At 42.1% G+C, this 17,662-nt stretch overlaps 1 protein-coding gene across 3 annotated transcripts in view; it reads left to right on the forward strand.

The window, feature by feature from the left end:
• The first annotated feature begins 1,944 nt into the window (after positions 1-1,944).
• The window catches only part of Flrt2 (fibronectin leucine rich transmembrane protein 2), a 93,813-nt gene continuing 78,095 nt past the window's right edge, over positions 1,945-17,662 (forward strand). Inside the window, exons 1-2 of one of the 3 annotated variants that reach the window (XM_029540607.1) lie at positions 1,945-1,985; positions 2,166-2,414. The gene's annotated coding sequence lies outside the window, so the exon portion shown is untranslated. Of the gene's footprint in view, positions 1,986-2,013; positions 2,415-5,109; positions 5,767-17,662 lie in introns of those variants that run through there. The other 2 variants (XM_021201700.2, XM_021201701.2) reach the window with 2 other exon arrangements.

The raw sequence follows: 17,662 nt of genomic DNA on the forward strand, positions 1-17,662 counted from the left end.
CATTGATCAACCTGTCTGTTTCTATACCAATACCATGAAGATTTTATTATTATTATTTTTATTTTTCATCACTATGGCTCTTTAGTACAGCTTGCAGTCAAGGAGAGTGATTCCTTCAGAAGTTTTTATTGTTTTTATTGTTCAGAAATTTTCTGGCTATCCTGTTGTTTCTGTTTCATTTTGTTTTTTTCAAATATAAGACTTTTTGTTCTGTCTGACCTCACCTCCATGCATTTCTTAAGTTGACTCTTTAGTTACACATTTCTCACATTGCTTCTCTACACACACTTCCAGTAGTATTTTCTTACATTTGTAAAAAACCCTGATTATAATAATCACACCCATAGCTTTTAGAAAGGAAGGTGTGCTCATCGCGTTACTTTATTATACTTTCGAATCACCATTGTTGGAAAATGAAATTCTATTTATTAATAACCGCCCATCTTCCTTTTCTGGATTAATTCTGTTTCCAGCAGCATGAATCACAATGTCAAGCCTGTTTAGGGTTCCATCTTGTTGGTTAACCAATATATGTTTGTAAGTATGAGCTTAATAATGTACTGTCTTCTCAGAAGAAGGATGTAGAGGTAGATCAGCTCTGGGGGCACAGATGCATACTTGCACTGAAGAATGGATATTTAAAGGAGGGTGGAAATGCATTTGTCCTAAAGTGTGATCTTTGCTGATTCAAGAACCAAAGGAGCTATCCCTATGCTCTGCTGCCACCTTGGCAAATCAGAAGGATTTACAACGGAATTCTTCAAGCTGAAGTCTGAAGCAGCTCCAGAGGTCTCTCAGGACTGCTGGACTCAGATGGGCATTTGGAGTGTCTGCCATTCACATCGGGTTGGGTATATTGGGTCCAGAGGCGGCACTGATTCGGTGGTGAAGCGCGGTTTGCTCTCCCTTTAAAAATAATCCCTTTCAGCAATGCCTGTTCTACTCTCAGAGCTGTCTAACAGCTTCATACCGAAGAATAGAGCCTGAGAAAAGCATTTGTACATTTGTGCTCAAATCAGTGTCCGGGCTCATTTGACAGAGAAAGCTACATACAGCAGAGGAGAACAGTTTTCTCAAGCCTGAGATTCTTTCCGGGGTCAACAAGATGGTTCTCTGCTTTTTCAATTAACTTTCTGGAAGTTCTGAATGTATAGGCAAAGCTATTCACTAAACCCAAGCCGGAATTTGTTCATTATATAATTAACCTGTTCCAAGGGAGCTGAGGAGACACTGTTAGTCAAATCGCCCTTAAAAGTAACCTGATATAGCAAGCCCAGCTTCCTTATTTTTTATTTTTGCATTTGTATTCCTTTTTTTCTCACCGTGTTTATTCCACTCATGCCTTTCTCTTTAGGCTTGTTTACCCAATCACGTACCAACTTCGTTCTTTTCTCTTTTCCACCAGGTCTTCAGGTGTTTTCCTATTTCTTATTTTCCTGATGTCATTTAGCTGACACCAGCTTCTGATGGGTAGGTGGGGGGCCACTCTCCTTGCGGTTTCATTTAAATTTGCCAGGAGTGGGTGGGTCCCCTTCTCCATTCCTCTCGCACTGCACTCGAAACTCTGTTAAGAGTTAGAGCTTGATCAGAGATTTCTAAGTCTTCAAAGCGCAGCTGGGCATGGAAATTATACGAGAGGCGGGGGACACAGAAGTAAAGGAATAAAAATCAACTTTGCTGGCAGCTTCAATAAATCCGGTAACTGGAGGAAAAAAAAAGAGATTGTGAGGGCTGGGTCTGGTCCGGATGAAACGCTAGGTTTCTTCCCATCCCTGAGTCTCGCTCGGAAAGCGCGCGCCACTGGCATCTTGCCACCCAAGTGCCCCTAGACAGCCACACGCCCACTGGAACTGCACGTGAACAAAGCTTTTGCCGGGAGAGCCAGCGTCTGCGGTTTCTCAGCGCAATCTAGCTTCTATCCGTAGTGTAGGGTGAACACAGGGTTAAGCTAGTTCCCTCCTCGATGGGAGGGAAAGGAGTGGGAGGTGAGCAAAGCTTTCTGTCTTGCGGGGTACCTTGCAGTTAGTTGTACATTTGAAAGCAGTCGCCATCGCTTGTGAGTTTGGCGTCATCCATTGTCACCACCGAGGAATGTGCGCGGGGAGATAACACCAAGTGCGGTGCTTCTCAAACACGCAGAGCTCTCTCTCTCTCTCTGCTTCCAGGTGCGCTCCTATCTGGTCCTCCTTCCCGAGTTTCCAGAACGTGGAGGCAGCACCGCAGAACCGGTCACCGCGTTCACTGAACCTCAGGACCAGACTAGCAGTTCTCAACGATGGGCAGGAGGGACCTCGGCGGCGACCCCTAAAACAATACCATGCCCGGGGAGTCCCTCTACTGCCGCTCCAGCTTCTTCCCTTTCCACCTCCCGGACCCCGTCGGATTTGGATGAGCTAAGGAGACAAGGCTGCCAGGTAAAGGGATTGCTGTGCCAGGTGAAATTTCTAGTGACTGCCCTAGCTTTCTTTTCATGGCCACCACATTATTTTGAAATAATATTTTGACCCCCCTCCCTTTTGAACAAGTGGTGGGTGGTCACCAGGTGGGTGTTCTAGGTTTTGTCTTTTTGTCCGCAAAGAAATGGGGTTCTTTCTATTTACCCCGACTACTTGGGGACCCTGTGGTGGTGGTGGTGGGATGGGCTTCTACATTCAAGTCGATTCCAAGTCCTCTAGGGAGTTTTGTAACTGAGTTGTGGGTAAAATCGCTCATTTGCTACCTGCCAAAAGCATCGATCCTAAATGGAGTTTTCCAAATCCCCTATGCTTAGAACAGCCTTTCATTTCCTTAGAAAGCTTCTCTTAAGTCCGGTAAGTAGCAACCTCCCATACCCATCTGGGTTGAATGCAAGAAGTGTTATTATCAAGCTTCAGTGTCTCAAGCCCCTACCTAGCCTATGCTCGAAATCCGGGATCAATTCGCCACCAAACTGAGGATACTAGTTCGTTTTCTTTCCAATTGCTTGTGATTTTTACAAGCCCCCGGGACTGGCGGTTCCATAGCTAGTGTAACTGTGCTTTCCAGACTCGTGGGTCAGGGATGGAAAAGCCCCCAGGAACTCCTAAGACTGGGGAGTCCACTTTCCCTGAGCCTAGTGCCTGGGCAGCAGAGATAGGTCCTTCTGTGCCCTCAGGCGCTGAATGCCGATACCCAGAGTAGTAAGGGGGAAGGCTGCCCTAGAGCCTCCACCAGACTCTGGCCTCCTGGAAAAAGCCCTGCTCTGAGCGGAACAGTTCAGGGCTCTTCCTGGAGTTTTCAGAGCTGGTAAAGTCGCTTCTTCTTTTTCTTGCAATCTCCTCCATGATTAAGAAGCCCAGCTAGCTAAGTCTGTCTAGGAAGGGCTGGTCCCACATGTGCTATTTGGATAAATCATGTGGCCTGCCAGGCGCCTTCAGCGAGCAGGGGCAGTTGTTCCTGAAGACTATCACCATCGCCACTCTTATCTTGGCACTTTACTTCAGAAGCTCCCAAGATGACTCTCACTATCTGTTCTCAGATTAGAGTCTCCATTCGAGCTCCATTCTCTCCTGGTTATTTGTCGGTTACACTTTGAGTTTGGAGAAAAGACAGAGGAGGATATGCCTATGTGTTTTCTAGCCTCCTTTGTATATATAAAGCACGGGGAAGGGTGGCAAGCTCTCTTGAACCCCAGTGGTGTGTGCCAATGTGAGTGAATGCTCGAGTCGCAGCGGCGGGCGGGTTTGGGTGGATCCCTGTGTGGCTTGGGAGACAAATCGGGCGTTTCTCCAAGTCGCCTTACCAGGGTTTAAGAGCTCAAATCCATGAAGGTAGCAGACACAACAGCACTGCAAGGAAATAAAAACAATTGGGGAAGTGCTGCCAAGTGACTCAGACTTTGAACTGAGGACAAGGAGCGCGGTCGCGCCTGGGGTTCGTCCGGAAACCATCTCCAGCGAGTTACAGCCAACGCCCCTGCCAAAGTCCTCAGCGTCCCTCCCCCGCCCCCCAGCTGAGGAGATCCCTAGGGAGTTGGTCCAGGCCAGCTTTCAAGTTGTAAATCCCTTTTCCCGGGGGCCCTACCTACAGTGCGCCTCCACAGCCTAACGCTGGGCGATGGCTTGTTCTCCCCCTTATGTTAGTATTCTGCCGGTCTCCAGACTAGTTAAAACAGGACCACAACTTGCTGGAGACACCGGGACAGCAATGAATGGAGGAGCAAACCAGGCCACCATCCCCTTGCCAAAAGAGGGTGGAGGGTGAATCAAATAGTCATGTCTCCCATTTCTTAGATTACCCTTTAACCTTTGCAAAGAGAATCAATCGCAAGTGAGAAAGCTGTATCAATCGGACATCCTAACTGTAGAGCCTTTAGTCTTTGAAGCAGATGTTGTCAGTTGTCTATTGTAATTTATGGAGAGAACTCATCTACTGAAGATCCCTCTTCCCAGGAGCAGCTGGGGTGTTGGGGGAAAGTGGATGTGTCTAAATATGATGCCAAACTCTAATTTCTCCAGTTAAAGTTTATGGAAGAAAGCTCGCTGAGTAGAGCTTTGATGGACTGGGGGTGCAGCACATCCCCAATGTTGCCGGCGAGTGAAATAACGCCATTTTGGTTTGAGAGACTTGCTATATTTTTACCCTCTAATGTTATGTTTCGATCATTTCTGAGTCTAAGTAATAGCTCCTCTGGTGTAGACATACATCCAGAGGACTAGAGAAAGGAATTTTCACCTTTCAGAGAAGCTCCGGTTGGGTAGGGAGGACGCCCGAGGAAGCTTAGAGATAGGGAGAGGAGCAGCACTGGGTTAAGTTGGCATCCCTGGCAAAGCGGGGTGCACTTAACTCTCTCCAGGGAGGACAGGGTTAAAAGCCCCATCTGACTTCTCTTGGAAAGCTTAGAGTTGCTGCGGCTCCTCCCAAGCATTCTTTAAACCAGAGAAGTGGGAGGGACTCCGCAAGGGTGGGAGGGGAAGAGGGAATCAGAGAAAGAGGGCTCCAAGAGGGGAGCGCGCTAGAGCACGAGGGACCGAGGGAGAGGAGGGGCGCCCGAGCAGCCAAGCCGACCCCGCGAATTCATTACAGTAAACATCTCCCGAGAGGGAGGGGGGCGTCAGGTGGGGGTGGGGGTGGAGACCTCGCTCCCAGCCTACATTAGCTGACCCGGTCTGCTCAAGGCTGCAGTGTGGCTGGAGCAGCCTCCAGCCCCGCGCCCCGCAGACGCTGCACTTGGAGCCAGCCCCGCGCCCGCCCCCGCGCAGCCCGAACTGCACGCCCCGCTGCGCGAGGTCCGCGCACTCTCTGCGACCGAGCTCCGGCCGGGTTCCCCAAACCAACCGGCGTAGCCCTGGGTCTCTCAGCAGTCCCGGACTCGCTCGGACGCTCTCCACCGCCCACCTAGATCGCCCTACTTTTTCGGGGTGCCAGGCGGAGAGGGTGAGACTGAGGAAGAAAGACCGGAGCTGCGGCGGCAGACCGAGCCTAGAGAAAGTGGCATGCCCGACCCCTGGAGGCGGAGGTGTCGGAGGACGGGGGAAGACGATGCCGCGGCTCCGTAGGGGACGTAGGCGACAGCAAGCGAGGCGAGCAGGGTGCTGGGGCGCCGGCAGGCTGCCGCGGGGCGCGCACCGCTCTGAAGCTCCAGCCTTTGCCTCCCGGGGCTCCGACGCAGCGGGAGACCGAGCTCGGTTCCAGCGGCCGCCGCCGCCACCTGGAGGACCTAGCAAAAGTTTGGATCTTGGGGAGGAGGGCGCTGTGCTGAGAGGAATTACCAGCGGGGCTGGAAGGAGACCTGAAAATCCTTAGCAGGTAAATGCGCACCCTTAACCTTGCCTCCCACTCTGGGCTTTCTTTCCTTGGAGAGCAGAGTTTTACCTACGTTTGACTCAAAGTAAGACGGAGGCCAAGTTCAAGGTCCCGGGGATGGGTATCCAGCGCAGGCAGTTCGACCGTCCTGTTAGCTGGGTTTGGGAGTGTGAGTGTGTGGCGGCGGCCAGGGAGGGGGTGATGGGGGTTGTCTTGGTGTTTCTTCTTGCCAGATAGGCAGCTGTGCGAGAGTCGACCCCCTTCTCCCCCAGGAGTTCAGGAGAACCGTGGGCCCCAGCTGGTGTCTGATTTTGTATAGTTTGTAAATTTGGAATGTGTAGCCAAGGACTTTTAACTGCGCTTGAATCCAGAGAGGAGCTTAATGGATTTCAGTCACCTCCATCCTCCCCCCCCCCTTCAGTTCTATTTCGTATAAACAGAAAGGAAGCTCACTCTACCTTGCCCGCTTCTCTGAGCTCTTCCTGGATCTCAGATTTGGAGAGGTGTATGCATATTGAAAGCAAAGTGGAAAATTATCTTTCCCTGCATTGACATCCTTGGAGCCTTCCCTACTTTCTTTAACCTTCTTGTGTCATGGAAGCATGAACTATAAAATTCACATTTTCACTGAAGGGCAAAATGAAATGTGCTAGCCATGGGTGGTTTAGAATTGCTCTCTCTCTCTCTCTCTCTCTCTCTCTCTCTCTCTCTCTCTCTCTCTCTCTGTGTGTGTGTGTGTGTGTGTGTGTGTGTGTGTGGTAGTGGGGACAGGGGGGAGAAGGGATCTGAATCTGGATATGTGTGTACTGCTGCCTGAGGTTACTGATGTTGTAGACAGTCCCCCTCTCTTTTTGGCCTCATGCTCAGTGATGTGGGGGGACTGAGAATGGCCTCATGTGTGCAAGGAGGCTAGGGTACCAGAGGGAAGAAGCTCACAAATGCTGAACAGCAGCCCTATGCATTTCAGCTAATAAAATAGCTTCTGCTCACTCCCAGGGCAAAGAAGATTCAGCACTACCATCCATCACCCCCTTAAGGCCCTATAGAGTTCTGAAGCATCTCTTGGGGCCCTGCTCTCATCTTTATTATGATGATCACTATTAATTCTCCTGGAAACTCTTAGTACTTTCCCTGAATGAAAATCATCTCTCTGAGAGAGCTTCTGATTAGTTCTAATAGAGGGAATCTCCTATAAAGCGAACAGTAAACTAATCAAGCGAGCGCAAGGCGCAAATCCCAGTAAATGCTCCTACAGGAGTGCAAAGTGCTGATCAAATTTCTTTACATGCTGTGTCTGCTGTGCAAAACCTCTTCTAAATGGGAGCCATTGCTCCCCCATTCAGCTGGGAGTCTACTTAATCACACGGGGTTCCAGGAGCTTTAGAGCATGTCCACTAGTTTACAGGATTATTGCTAAATTTATTATGTCTAACTTCCCCTAGCCCAAAGCTAATATGAAGGATGGCTTCCATACCAGAGTGGCATTCTGTCGAGTTCTACCTGGCATGACCTTATTAAATCTGCCGAGAAATATTCCCCCAAACATTCGGATGGTAAATAGAATGCAGGGTTGGCATTTATACAGCTCTGTGTGATTGTTGCTGAATGAATATAAAATTCTAGGTAGGGATCTGAAATGTTAGAACTAGATTGTGTCTTATCTGCAAGGATATTTACCAGATGCATGTAGTGGGCTGGCCACCATATTAGAGGAGAATTAATCTTTGGGGAATGTGCACATCAAGAAAAGTTGCTCATTTTTATGCAGTGCTATTGCCGTTGAATGTGGACAACTTTTCTCTCCTCATCTGTTTTTTTGTGAAGCCTGAGAAATAATCAAAGCAAGATAGGCTATAACCCTTTAAGGGTCTTTACTAATGAGTGTTGACAGTGCAGTGCCACACGCTCATGTCAAGTTGTAAATATCTGTAACAGAAGGAGGTTGAAAGATGTGATTTCAATTGTTATTCTATGTGTCTGATAGTAGGGCCATGGAATTGTATAAAGAATTGGACCAGCTGTGCTGTAGCAGAACCTATTATACTATTATAGAATACTATTATATACCTTGCACAGAAAGAATGCTAGTTTTTGATTTTGTTTTTGTTGTTGTTTTGTTTTGTAAAGGAGCCCATATCTTAACACTTAGGAGGTTTCACTGCAGTTTTGCAAATTCTCTGGGGTTGTTTTCAGGAAAATAAATTAGGTTCCAAAAGATACCATGCTGGCCTCCTCTGGAGTCCTTAGAGGAGTCTGCCCCATTTCTTCCTGTGTGCAGGGTTTGAGTTGAAGTGATCAAATTTGAGTTTGAATGGATGGATCTCATTTGAACCTCCTCTGATGTCCTTTACATTTATTCTGGCCTGCTGGATAGCCTGACTTAGGATTTAAACCAACCTTCCTAAAGCAGTGATTCGGTTTCCCAGTTTGAGGTTGTGGTTTTAAGGATGTCCACAACCAGAAGTCTTATTCTGTAGAGGACCAGCTGGAGCATCTAATCAAGTTTGACCCTTCAGTTCTATACTTTTCTAAGGAAGAATGTTTGCTCCTAGGATCAGCAGGGCCTAGGGTTCTAAATAAATTCATGCAAGGAAAGAGTGAGGGTGCTGGTGCTCAAAGACTGTTGCTCTCTCTTTAGAACATTCCAGTAAGCGAAGGTGAAGAACATTATTTCTGTTTGGGTCATGTGTTCTTTCTGGCTAATCATCCTTTGGTATCTTTAATTTTAATTCAAGTTCATTTTTTTCCACTGGATTGCTTTAATAACTTTGTGGTTTCTGCCACACTGATTCAAATTCAGTCCATTAGTGACCTCTATCTGTGAGAAGTGAACACTCATTGTTTTTCTTTCTTCTCATCAGGATCTGCAGACAGATGATGTGTGTCTGGGGACCTACCAGCTCCATAGATCTTTCTGAATGTTTCATATTTTTTTTCTAATTCCATTTTTTTCTGATACAGAGTTCAGGATGGTTAATGATATTTAATAACAGTAATAAATGTTATCGGTGAATGGAGTCAGTTCTACTAAATGGTTATTCCATAAAGCATTGACAATATGATCAAAATAAATTAAATCCAAGCAATGTAAACTGCCTGAAAGAATTGTACACTCAAGGTGACTGTTGTCTTGAGACTGCTTCTGAATGTCTGTGAAATTTTATTGCCCCTAAGTGCTTACATAATAGGGGAAACTTGAGACGGCCCAGAACATATTATGTGGTAACTAGACTTCTTAGTAACTGTGAGCATGGATCTTTAAATTCAGCTTGGCTTCTGTGAACTTAGGTGCTGATGAGGGGCGGGGTAGAGTGTGAGAGGGTCATTTATACACAGATGACCTTTTTAAGGAGGCTCTAAATACTTGATTCCTTATCCATCTCTATCTTCGGGGGCTTTTCAAATAGGAATCTGAGTTTTAGTTGATTATTTGAAATATTAATTGAAGCCAAAATTCATTCCATTTCTACCTTGGGTGGATACCATTATCTGACATTTTCCACGTGTTTTTGATGTACTTGTGTTTGAGATGTGTAGTTTTTAGAAGTTTGTCTTTATTCTCCCTTGGGCTTTACAAAATAAGACACTCTAAAGACCAGTCATTGTTATTGAAATTAACCATTATTGTATCTTCCTTATTGTTCCAGCCCTAATTTATTTGATTTCATGAAATCATCTATTTTTTTCTATGAAACTACAGGTTGAGGGTAGAAGCAGCATCATCAAGATGTTGTGACTCAGTCTAATAAAAAAAATCAAACTCCCATTAAATATCTGTTATCAAATACACATATATCCACACCTCATAGGCGATTTTCAGACACAGGTTCTTTTCAATGGTCTAAGTATGTTCCCTCTTTTAAGGGCTATGACACAAATATTGTAATAAAAATATCCTGTGTTCTGATGAATACAGAGGCTTATTTCAGTCGCACGGAACAGTAAAACACTGTATTAGCAAACTAATCAGTGGTATTTTGAGTACATGGTCAAAATCTGTTAGAACTTACATGTTTCTTCCCCCCACCCCCTTTGGCGAATTTCACATCTACTGGGTCTTTTGGTTTTCTTTGATTCCTTCGACTGTGGCTCTTTGAAGTGCTTCAAAATTAAACAGTAGCTACTTTTTTAGGGAAATTCATCATGTTATGTTCAGGATTCCAGGAGAGTTAATGACGCAGAAAAAGTCCTGTAAAACATCTTTCTAAAAGGAGCCCTTCTCTCACAGGCTTCCTCTTTACTGGCCTCCTGTACCATTTGCAGTGAATTGGAACTCCGTTATTTATTTATTTTTCAAATACCACCTTTAACTTAATCTAATGGGGGATGTGTTTCTGCAGAAGTGTGCAGTGCCTTGTGTGACTTGGGTCCCTTAAACAAAGCAGCATCCTTGTTTTCAAACTGCGATGGAAGAAGGTAAAAGAAAAGCTTCCCTGTGTAACTGAGGAAGTCCTAAGCCCTCATTCACAATTCCCAAATACTGGTCAGGTACTCTCCTGATGTTTAATAAGGACATATGCCTTTTTTTTTTTTCTTTTCTTTTCTTTTTTTTTTTTTTTTTTAACCTGGAAGCTTATCGGTTAAGGACTTCAGCCATTTTTGGAAGCATTCCCAAGATAAATCTCAGGAGCAACAAACCACTGCCTTCCCTTCATGATTCATACTTTCTTCTCTTGCTGATTTTGGAGCAATGTTCAAGAAACTTGGAAGAAGCCTTCCGTTGAACTAAGTTCATAGGTGCTTTTTTGTTCATTTCGACTGTACTGTTATATTTCAGTTATTTTTTATCCCAGTTTTCATACAGATTAAAGGATCCCTCCTGTGAACTTTTGGAGAACCTGAAGAATTTTGAAGTTAAGACCACTGAAAATTAGCAGGTCCCGAAGTTCACGGAGAGCAATGACCGCCCTTGTGTGTGGAGTAAAACAATAGTGGCTTCTATGAAGTTTCGTGAATCTGCTCTCTGGAGTTCACCCAGGTCACGTGGCCAAGTGGAAAACATCAGATACGTGTTAGTCCTGAAATAGGTTCACATGTTGCTGTCACTCTTAGACCCAGCTGGTTGTGGGCATTACTTTCATGAGACTCTCGTGTCAATACTAAGTTTGAGATAGTTTCCTCTCTCAGTTTGACCCCAAGCTTGGATACAGATGCGTAGATGAAGGCATTTTGATGGGGTTCTAATACTCAATTCTATGTAAGACAAAGGGGAACTGAGGTGAATAGCTTAGATAAAAATTGCCATTAAAGACCCTATCGTACAATTCTCTCTCTCTTTTTTTTTTTTCCTCCCCTTACGGAGCAGTTTCTGAATAAGTGACATCATGAAGCTGAGAGTTACCTTGCTTTACACAGAGTTAATAATTAACATTCATTTCAAATTTTAATCAAGCAGATGCAAAATTCTCCAAGTACAGGTAAAAATTTTAATTCTTTTACAGATCCAAGAAAAATTATCTGAGTTGGCTATATTCATTAAAATACAAAAACTTCATGGCAGCCTTTGACATATTTACATTTAAAATAACAGCATTTTCATACTTTTCTGCTATTATACAAGATTATGAGTTTTTCCTCATCTGAATAATTTTGCAGCATAAGTATTTGACCCATCAACCACGATAGAGTATGAGAAATGTCATTTTTTGGTGGAAAAATTACAATATGCATTTTTATATCTGTATATTTCTTCCTATATTTGACCTTGTAGGAATTGTTTAATCTACTGGAGACTTAATTTCCTCTTTGCAGAGTTCGAAAGAGTTGGTGAAAGGTCTAATAAGATTAATGCGTGTGGAATGCCTTGATAACAATACAGAGTTATATTCTCATAAAGAGGCATTATTTAGGTTGATAACATTTATCATTGCATGACTGTCTTGTGCTAGGATAGGCTGGTTTTTTTTCTAATTAACAGGATGCGCAAAAGATTCCTTTGTCCTTCAGAAGCCTTGGTTCATGTGTGTGTGTGTGTGTGTGTGTGTGTGTGTGTGTGTGTGTGTGTGTGTGTGTATTCACCTAACTTATGATGTGTTTTTTGGACTCATACATCATTTTTTCTAGCTCACTTAGTGATTGGTTATTCTTTTGATGAACTTTCTTTATTTTGATGCACTTATTTCCAAGCTTGAAAGGTAATTAGGGAGAGATGAGTTCCAGTACTAGACTTTCCTTGTTTGATTGAATTGATCATGAATGGATTCTGTTAAGGATATTTATTGGAACATAACTTGAAAGAAAATTTCTTGAAATAAAAGCACTTCTGTTTTTGATCAGATTTTAACTTTAAGTATGAAAGTTACCTATTATGAAAATAACAGCATTAATTAAAAAGAAGAATGATGCATTTTCAAAAGTTTGTCTTATAAAATAAAACTATTGTTTAAGTTCTTTGGTAAAAAGAAAAAAATACTCATTCCTTATCAATGAATAAAAAGATTGGATTTGGTATGATGGAAACATATTACAAATTTTATGTCATTAGTGATGCAGTTGAACACCTGGTAATACAGTTCTTTATGGCTTATTTCTGTAAATTTTATTCAGTTGTATTTCTTTATATAACGTTTCACAAGCATACACATTTGTGAAGTGTGCAAAATTATCTTGACATCATGATTTTTGGTTATAATGAATATTTCACCCAATGATTCCAAATTCATTTCCATTCCTAATTGTTATCTTTCCAGGTTCTGAAAGTTAGTGTTACTTTCTGTTTTATTTATATGTTTGTTATTATTTATTTATACTGATTGAGATTACTAAAATGGGCTCTCACTGTGTAGCATTAGTGATTCTACAACTGACACTCTAGACCAGAGTGGTCATGAACTCACAGAAATCTGCCTGCCTCTGCTTTCCAAGTTATGAAGTTAAAGACACCACTAGTCCTAAGTCGTCCTTATGTTTGGTACTTTTACAGTATCTTGTAAAGTCCATGCCCATAGATATATATTATAAGATGGAAAATTGCGTTCATAGTTTGGCAAAATGAATGAAATTACTTTTGGGTTTGACCTTGTTAAATATAGTAATAATAAGATCTTAAGAAGGAAGATGTTTTCTACTGCTGAAAGTTTAAACGATCAAATGAGAAGAGCTTATATGTATCAGTGTGGGGAAGTTAGCATACCGGTGTGGACCCTTGTAGTGTAAAACTATATCTTAGATCTTGAAGACTGGAGAGGAAGTACTGTTTATGCTAAAAGAAGCTATTGTTAATTTAGCTGTCAACTCCTTGAGATAATAAAATAATGAGGTCTCAACAGTACTTTCACCCCAATTTTTCTTTCCTAGTTTGGGTGTACAATATAATTATTCTTTTCCCCACCTTTTCTTCCCTCTGAGCATGGCCTGCCCCCACCCAATACACCCCACCTTGCTCCTTTTCAAATTCAGGCCTCTCTTGTAACTAACGCTACATACATATGTGTCTATCTAAATATTTATGTTTATACACATGTATTGTCCAACATAATGGGCTCAATCTGGACAATGCCACTCACATGAACATCCTCAGAAGTCATCATTTGGTATCACACAGCCAATTGGTGTGCTCTTCCCTGGAGAAGACTGTTTCTCCCATTCTCAGCCTTCCTTAGTTACCTGCAGTTCTTTAACTGGAGATTTTCTTTCCCATATAGGCTGGAAGGAAACCTTATGTGACAAATGTACCACATGCCTTCAGAATGTCTGTCCCTTGTGAAGTCGATTATGATGCTTTAGACACAGAAGGTGTCCTACAGATGCTGAAGAAAGTTTATCCATTCATTCAGAAGATGACCTTTAGATCTTGCCATGAACCAGGCATTCAATGCAGGGATGAATGAACAGAACACAGTTACTGAAGGTCCAGAGGTCTGTAGGGAAGGAGTCCTGTGGTGAGACTCCACACTGGTAGCAGGAGAGAGGGATGCAGAACCTGATTACATCATCGGTTTATGCATGATTGAAGACAGTGCTGTCAACTTCAATGAGTGAGCCACAAATATTCAGTGAAAGGAAATCTGCATTCAGATAATGATACCCTTAAGTCCTAATCTTGACTCTTCTACTTGTTAATTGTGTGAAATGTACAAAATTTTAAAGTGTTTATAAGTCTTTGTCTTCTTTAAGCAGAAAGTGGGAGTGCTAGGCATATCTGTGTCAGGGAAACTGCCTAGCATATATAAGGCTCTGCTGTCCACTTCTAGCATAGGAAGAACAGGGAAAGGAAGGAAAGGGATGGGGAGGTATAAGGGAAGAATAGCAAAGAATGTGAAAAATATGTTAGATTCACAAGCTGTTTCTGTGAAAATTAAGTTAGCTATATAAAATGTTTAACTGGGCAAAAAAAAAAAAAACCTGACTGTACATCCTAATAACTTCAAAACAACACACTCACCCTCTATAATTATTTTGACAACTTCCTTGGAATCCCTATGATATTTCCCAATTCTTGGACCAGATATAGCCTCTACCACAAAGTCCTTTTGTAAAAAATGCATGCTCTGGAACCTATAAAGGACAAGAAAAGACATAAAATGTTCTATAGAGACAAAAGGAGCCTATAGCTTGTAAGTGTAACAAGGTGATTTGAGGCATTGCTGGGAGAAAGGAGAGGACAGAATGAAGAATTTCTAGGATGTCAGTTATGCCAACTAGTTCTTTGAAAGCATAACTCTTTGATTATTGACAGTTTTGTCTGATGGGTTGTCACCCATGAAAGTATATCTGTGCACCATTGGGCAATTTTTACAAGAAATCCAGGTTCCATGCTAGTACTCCAAGAACATGTTGATTATGCCTTTGCCAAGGTACAGCGATTTTTAGCAAGATGAATTTTAAGCACTTCTTTGCCCAACAAACTTCGCCCATGACTTCTGTCAGAGTCTTGAAAATACTTTATTGTAGAAAATTAAAACTTAAGTTATTGTTATATTTCTGAATATGGTTTAATGTCCTTATGCAATTATTGCACCTGAAGGGTGACAGTGAGCTTTTATTGTCAAGTCAACGCAAACTAGGGAAGAGGGAATGTCAACTCAAAGTATCAGCTCATTTAGATTGTCCTGTGGCCATGTCTGTGAGAGATTGTCTTGATAAATTGATAATCTATGTGGGAGGGACCATCCCACAATGGACTTTACTATCTTTAGGCAAGCAGGTTAGGATTGTGTAGTGAAGACAGCTGAACTTGAGCCAGTGTGTGACCCAGCAAACAACATTTTCCCCAAGGTTTGTGACTTCTCTCAATGTTAGAAAGTGCTCTGGAAGAAGAAGCTGAAGTGAACCCTGTTCTTCCCAAAGTTGTTTTGGGTCATGCTATTTATCAAAGCAACAGAAATCAGGCTAGAAGCATTTTTCCATTTTGGATACGGGATGGTGTCATTGGGCTATCAGTTCAGTGGGGAGACATTCCCTTCAAAAACATTTTTAAATTATTTAAAAAGAGGGTTTTGTTCACAGCTTCCATAACAGGCTTCTTAGCAAGTAAAGTCCTAAGATACTGTTGAAAATCTATTTTAATTAATCATTATATGCAGAAAAATTTATATATACACAAATTTATATATATACAAATTGCAGAAAGTGTAATGTGTATTACTGAGATTTTCTTGTGTTTCATAATTTTAGTTCTATGAATGTCTTGATTTAGCAGGATATTAGGCAGCCCCAGGCCACCAGGTAGGGAAACACAGTAGCTTTTCCTTTTAAGATCACATAATATATAATGTAACATAAATACATGTAATTAATTAAATTGGATCATGGGGCAGCAGGCTCCAGAGTACACTTCCTAAGCTGTTACCATGTTTTTAAGTAGCTTCTGAGTTAACATTCAACCCAACATAAAACAATAAGACCTTGTTTTGCTACTTTTGAAAATATAAGAGAGATTAAAATTCTTTGGAAAATGTTTTTTTTAAAAATAGGTAAGGAAAAAGTCCAGTAGTGCTGACAGCAGTGGAATATAAAACTTCAGTGTAATAATCTCAGGCTCCAAGCAATGCCAGACAGACATCCGTTAGAGTCAGAAGCTTGTAACTGAGGTCTGGTCAAAGACTGAATACTACCATGTGCCACACACCATGCTTAGTTTATGTAAGGACATTTGGGATAAATGTTGAAGTAATACTCCATCCTTGCTCACAAAATGGTGGTGACAGTTTAACCCTCAGTAACACTAACAGAAGAGACTGGATAGAAATGCAAGTTTTTAGACCCTCACATTGGAGATTTTGCCTATGTAAGTTTTTGTAGAAAATAGCATTCTGGGATCATAAGAACTTCTTGACTGCAATCAAAAGTTGCACCTTCTTTTCTCTGACCTTGATATTTAGTAGGTATGTAATCCTCTATCTGAGAATTTCGGTGACAGTGTGTGTGGGGGAGAATATTGCCACTACTACTGCTTCATGTACCTTTTACTTTCTATTCTTCAGATATCAAGGATTTGCTTCACTCTTAGAAACGTCAGTGCCCTGTGCTGTCTCACCCTAGGCTGTCTCTCCACCATCACTCTCCCCTCAAACTCTCATACTGTCTTGACTATTCCCAGAATTAATGTACTAAAACATCAAACAGGTCAAAAGATCTAGTTGAATCATACTCTTCATTCACTTCATCTGTTTCTTAGACTCTCTGTCCAGGACAAAGCCCATCCAAATATATTAGTCTATCCTTCAAGATTCATGATTATCCAGATCTCAAAGTTTTCAAAGAACCTTTCCATGTACTTAAATAACTTATAAAACTCAACCATTCCCATAGAGCTTATCAGTTAGACAGAACATTAACTAATTGTCTTTCCTTTAGAAATTTTCCAGTAAGATTCATTGGGATGTAAACTTTCCTTCTGGTCAGGATAAATCCTATCTTTCTTTGGATTTCTCCAAGTATCATTTAAAACTTCATCGGCTATTGGTGCATGTTATAGTATAATGTATTTGTACATATGTCTATATCTCTCACTGTACTCCAGAGCTTTGCCTTAGTAATTCTTTTTTCCTGGTGCTAATAAATATGCCTGGTGCAGCAAAATCTGCATACATGTAACTAAATGAGTTCTTGTGTAACTGCATAAGCCTATCAGGAAAGACAAGATCTTTATACGGTAGTAGAGAAAGACTGTCTTCAGAAGCACATTTCATTCCCATACACTGGCTGACTAATGGAAAGAAATATAAGCCTCCACCTTTTGACTTTCTCCAAACAGGTTTTACTGGTAAACAACTGCTGGTTAGCCAAACCCTGATCAGTAACAAGCTCTCCAACCCACACATGAGGTAATTCAGATGCCAAATAGCATAGATATGTTAAAAAAAATAAATTTGTTTCATGATATGTCTTTCCTGGTGCCAAATGAAACTGTTTCTTAAATATATGCTCATGTAGCCGTGTATTTTCACATAGAATTAAAAGAATACTCTCCGAATCACCTTTATGTATCGGTCTTGACAGATTTAAATAGAACAAAGCAAAGAGTATGTGAGAGAGTTTGTGCACTTGCTCTCTTTTTTGTATTCCTTGCTCTTTGATTTTATTTTATTTATTTTATCTTTGGCATATTCTTTCTTGACAGTGTTCTTTCAGAGGCAGGGGCTCTCCAGAGAGTGCAAAAGAAGACTAGAAATCACTTTGCTTCAAATACGCGGGGTCTGCCAAGTTTACTGATTTGCATGTTGAGTGCAGCAAAGGGTATATGAAGGTTATGATAAGTTAGAACATGTATGGCATCACTGTATTTAACAGTGAGCCATGGCAGCTACAGAAGGTGAGCCACAGGTCTCTTCTTGTTGACCAGAATACAAATCTAATTGTGCTTTTCTGACTTCATGGTGGGTAATAAATTGGTGGAAGCTCATGACTTGCTGGCAAGTAGTGTCTGTGATTGCACCTATTTTTCAGAAAGAGAGAA

The sequence above is a fragment of the Mus pahari genome, chromosome 7 (genome assembly GCF_900095145.1).
Source record: "Mus pahari chromosome 7, PAHARI_EIJ_v1.1, whole genome shotgun sequence".
NCBI classification, from domain to species: Eukaryota; Metazoa; Chordata; class Mammalia; order Rodentia; family Muridae; genus Mus; species Mus pahari.